The sequence below is a fragment of the Ipomoea nil genome, unplaced genomic scaffold (genome assembly GCF_001879475.1).
Source record: "Ipomoea nil cultivar Tokyo-kokei standard unplaced genomic scaffold, Asagao_1.1 scaffold0672, whole genome shotgun sequence".
In the NCBI taxonomy this organism is placed as follows: Eukaryota; Viridiplantae; Streptophyta; class Magnoliopsida; order Solanales; family Convolvulaceae; genus Ipomoea; species Ipomoea nil.
Window position 1 is genome coordinate 1,078,381 of NW_017617100.1, and position 6,000 is coordinate 1,084,380.

Consider the following 6,000-nt stretch of genomic DNA (forward strand, 5'->3'; position numbering starts at 1 on the left):
TCACGGTGACTCAATGGATTAGTAGGCAGGGCCACATAACCTATTTACTTGCACGTAGGATTAGATGTTATTAGTGATGACAATAGTACGTACTCACTTGTTTAGTCATTTTTTAACCCAAACTCAAATACATTTAGAACTACTTAAACCCAAAGGCATATTACTCGTACCTTTTTCAAACCTATTTGACACTATCTATAGGGTGCTCAAAACTCATGTAATATATTTAGGAGTTAATCCCACCAGAGGTCCTTATCTTTGGTGACAATTCCAAATTTAGTCTCATTGTCGTTTTTGCCAATTAACATCCCGGGCATTATTTTTTGGATACTTTTAGTCCTTCTCATGACTTTTTCTATTTTTAGTAAGTGCATTTTTGTGTCTTCATATTTTTCTTTTGTTATTTTTCTGGTTTCAACCGATTTAATTGGTTTCGAACCTTACTAAAAATCGGTAGAAAAATATGATTACTAAAAATCAAATGTTACCTAAAGTTCTAAATTAATTAAACCGGTTGAAACTGAAAAAATAACAAAAGAAAAATATGAAAAGACAAAAATGCCCTTACTAAAAATAGGAAAAGTCATGAAAATAAAGGATTAAAAGTGTCCAAAAAATAATAGTCCGCGATGTTAAATGACAAAAATGATAGTCTGAGACTAAATTTAAAATTGCCACCAAAGACAAGGACAATCTGGAGAATTAACTCTATATTTATTAAAGATAAATACAAATACACACATTATCAACACTATGTATGGAGATTTCACTACTATCCAAACTTGTAATATTAGGGCTCAGGAGATTGGGTATTCGATATTACTTGACTCTCATCGTCATCCCTAAGTGTTATTCATACCATCTAAATTAAAATTCAAAAAAAAAAAAATATTACTTGAAATTTCACATATTCAAAATAAAGCTTAGATATCACTAATTTGATGTGATGCATACACATGCCCACACAACTCAATATTATTGTCACTTATTAATATCATTTGTATATTAAAAAAAAAACAAAAGCATTTGTAGGGAAAAATGAAAAAAAATTCAAATAATTTGTATTTTTTGACTTGAAAAATGATATAGAAAATAAATATTAATAAACACATTTTATATTTTTCCATCATTTTTCTAATGATAAAAAATGAAAAAAAAGAGCATAATAAAAATGAAAATATAAACATGAAAAATAGATAATTAAGCATGTTCTAAGTACTGGCGTGAAGGTGATGAAAGGGCGGCATTGGCGGAATTGAAAGTGGAAGAGATCAAACCTTAATTGAAGAGGCGACAAAACTGTCTACTAATAATTTTCAATTTAATGCCCAAAATTTCTATCTGATATTTTGAAAGAACGAAACAACAAATTAAAGGTAGTTCGTTAAGGTTAGGATTTCGATAGTGAAGGAATGCTGGGACTTGGGGTTAACTTGTGGTGAATGTGATATCTGAACAATAATATAAGTGGATTGTATGTGAAAATTGGTCAAAATTGAACCAAAATTCAAAAATTTGGTAAGTTGATTGGGTTGAAAGCTTTGAAAAACTCGAGGGAGGTGTTGTGAATCATAAAGCTTTGACCTTTTCATAGAAATACTCCGTATGCAACATATATACTGGGACGGAACCAGAAAACTTGAGTTGGGGGTTGATGTAGTAGAGAAAATTTATAATGTTAGTCGACATTATAATTAATTACACCATATTATTATATATATCATACATTATTGTGATTATTATTGATAATGATTTCTAATTATACTATGTGTAGTAAAGTATGAAATACATAATTATATGAGCACGATCAACAGGTGTCGATCATTACTTAAGTTTTTTTTTTTTTTTTTTTTTTTTTTTTTTTTTTTTTTTTTTTTTTCACATAACACAAAATATAATAATAACAATAACAACAACATTTATTTAAATATAGATTGTCACTTAACATCAAATAAAAAGTTTTGTCAATTATTTTGTCACCAAATTTTTTCATAATTAACTTATATTCATTTACTGGTTAACTGAATATTTCAAAATTTGAGAGATAAAGACAAAAATCAAGATGAATTAAATAATTAATATTATTTTTTGTCAATTTTAAAACTAATCATTTAAACTAGTAAATGTACATTTTAAAAATGTAAATAAATAATTAAAACACACAATAAATCACTAATTAATTAATCAACATATATAACTAATAAAACCAAAGCATATATCTCAAATTTGGAGATTTTTTTTTTTAAAATTAAAATGTATACTTGATGTCATTCATTATTAAAATCTTGATAAAAGAAATAAGATAATAAAGAAAAATGGTCACTTTAATTATTTAATTATTTCTTTTTATTTAATGAATTTGAACTTTAATATATATTTTGAGTTTATTTAATATAAACATAATAGATTTTTCTTATAAAAAAAATTAGAGGGGGGCCAAAAGTGTATTTTATCCCTACTATATTAATATATACATACATATTTACTAAAAAATTTAGGGTGAGGGTAGGGGTGGGAGGGCCAATGCCCCCCTACCCCCTAAGGTACCTCCGTCCTTGCACACACACACACACACACACACACACACACACACACACACACACACACACACACACACACACACACACACACACACACACATATATATATATATATATATATATATATATATATATATATATCCGCTTGATAGATACCCTGGCTAGTCGCCTGGACGGGAAGATCAGGTAAGGCAGCCGGGTCAAAGCATGGCTCAATACATAGCGTAAAGGGGATCCCCGAAACCCTTCTTGGTCATCCTATAAGACGTCTGACGACAACAATTGCTCATCCCTCGGCAACCAAAATCTCAGCAGCCAGAGCGTCCCCGGGCGGGCTCTCGGGCTCGGGTCGGTGGGGCGACCAGCCTCAGTAGTCGGCGTGTCTCCGGTTGAGTACCCTAGTGGGTTTAGATTGTGACAACCCAAAATTTAATTTTATAAATTCGGTTTTAAGGAATTTCAAAATAGCCATTTTTCACTCTATCAAAAACTTTTGCGATAAAAATGGTGTTTGAATAAATTATTTTGAGTTACATTTTAAAAGAATTCAACACCGGGACTTATCTTAATTCTAAAATCCGAAATTTTCAAGTACATTGCGTACCAAGTTTTTGACCCAAAAATCAATCTGAGTGAAACCGGGAGAAATCTGAGAAACCTAAATTAAGTGGTTGTCTAGAAAGTGTTTTTGGTAAAATATATTTTGACCCCCCAAACTTTTAAAACTATGATTTTAGACCTTGGTCCATGTAGCATGGTGGATCACAAGAATCCATTTGTGTCTGATGCTTTATAGAATCAATCAAAATTATCATTTTGCCATCAACCAATCATAAGGAAATTTCCTTGGGTTTTGCACCCTATAAAACCCACCTTATCCCTTCATTTCTTCCCTGATCTCATTTCCCTTGCCTCTCCAACCCTTGTATGATAGAAGAGAACATTCACTGTAAGTCATCCTACACTTATCATTCCTTCAGTTTGCTTCTTGAGTTATTTCATTTTGCTTCCCAATCTCTGAGGTTCTTAGGCCTATATCTTGTGGTTGCTTGGGATGTTTAGGTGGTGAAAGAAGTGGAGGATTTTGAGTGGAGAGGAGTCTGAGATCCACACAAGAAGAGGAGGCAACAAAGGTATAACACATGGACTCCCACCTCTCTATAGCTATATAGACTCTGTGAAGTCAAGTTTGTTATTGAAAATGTGTAGAATTGCTAGATTATTGATGTGATTGAGCAATTAAGCGATCTATTGTTGATCTATAATGTGTTGTTGAGGATTTGGGAGTGTTGGATAGCTCTGAGTTTCATTGCAGATGAAGAAAACCCCCACTGGTGCACAGATAGTGTTCACCAGGTTGAGTCACGGAGCTAGCCAACGGTCCTAGGCAACGACCGTTGGCAAGCCCCATGGAGGTACGACCCTAGGGCACAACTCATAGCTAGAGCCGTGGCCCTAGGCCGCTGCTTCGCGGGGCCAAGTGGCGGGGCTTCTCAAGCCCCGCCGCAATTTCCACCAGTCCAATACAGTGTAGTGGCCGGGCTCTTTGTGGCTCAGCTACGTGTCGTTCAGACCGGGAATCGCGGGCACTTGAGGCTCAGACACTCGGGATCATTACGACGCACGAGTAGAATTTGATTTCATTGAATTTGGAGTTGAAATGAGTAATTTACAATGGATTTTTGTGTTGTGGAATTGCTTGAAGTATATTGTATTTGCTTTACAGTGAGGAATTATTTTGAAATGTTGAGCTTAACAATTTGAATGAAAAGCGTGATCATTATTTATTAAGTTTCGTTGAGAAACATGATCATTATTTGCTAATTTGACTAAAAACAATGCCTAAGTATCCACTGTGATGTATTGAGAAGTTTTGCCAAGAAAATGAGATTGTAGAATGTACAGTGCTTGATTTCTAGTTACAATGTATAAGTTCATGAATCACATTTTGAGTTTAAAGAGCATGATCAATATTTGCCAAGTGTTTGCTAAGAAGTTTTGCTAAGTATTAAAGTGATTAGCATGAAGTAGCATAATATTTGTTTGACTTATAGTCAAAGAGAATTGGAGCTATTCCTTATAGTAAAGAGCATGTTTAGCATATCATAAACTAAAGTGCATTAGCAGCTCTAAGTAAGCCTAAGTAATCTTTCAAAAACCTATAATTATTTTGGAAAATCATTGTCTAGTTGCATTGAAAAGTTACATAATATTTGATTTCCAATTTGTAAGAAAAGAGAAGTTGTTGAAAAGCTATGTGCATAAGTTCGCATAATTAAAGTTGTTGCATGAGTTATATCAATATGTACCTAGTGTGAGTAATCTGAGGTTTTGGAGGCCCATTACGACTATGTCCTTTCAGAAGAAAAGAGAAAGTAAAGAAAGAAATGGACATTGCGATCTGATGTGAAGTAACGGGGTCGATATTCCCGAGTTACTAGGTAGGATACTACCTGCTGGGCTTGGAATCCCGGTTAGGGGGTGTGCACACTGACAAGTACGATACCTGATTCCACAGAGTTTGAGAAAAGAACCAAGAGAGTGTTTCTGTGGGCGAGATGAGTATTAGGCCGGCTAGATGCCGAGCCTAGATAGGTCCATTCACACTATGGTGAAGTTCCTACCTCGCCCATGAGTAAAAGTAAAGAGAGAAAGTGAGTCATTGCGGCTCTAAAGAAAGAAAGAAAGAAAGAAAGCGAGTCAACGTGACTCTAGAGAAAGAAGAGAAAAATTAGTCATTATGACTCTAAGAAACCTCCGTTTAACAAGTGTTCCTTGTTACCAAAGAAAGAGTGTATTTGTATATCTATCTATACTTATACTAAAGGATCATGTTCATCTTATTGCATGATTAAATGATTTGCACGTGTTGCATGAAAGGATGATAAGAAGCATGACATTATATTGACTTTCCTAGAGTTATATGATAGCATGAAATTGCTTATTGAGTTATATGATAGCATGAGATTGTTTATTGAGTTATATGATAGCACGAGATTGCTTATTGAGTTATATGATAGCATGAGATTGCTTATTGAATTATATGATAGCATTAGATTGCTTATTGAGTTATATGATAGCATGAGATTGATTATTGAGTTATATGATAGCATGAGATTGATTATTGAGTTATATGATAGCATGAGATTGCTTATTGAGATATATGATGATATGAGATTGTTGTTGAGATATATGTTCGCATGAGATTGCTTGTTACAGCTTAAGTATATTATTAACCATCAGTTTGAGCATGATTAGTGTATATCGCCATGATAAGATATGTATGTGGAATCATGAGTTTGTTGATGAGCTAAATGATTAAGAAAGTATGGCTATTTGATAATTAGGCTGCAAGCATATAGAAATCCTGTTGAGCATGTTTGAATGTTGCTTAAGTGATTGAGAATACTTGATCTAAGTGTGTGAAACGAATGTTTTCCAAAAGTATATACCGTAGTAT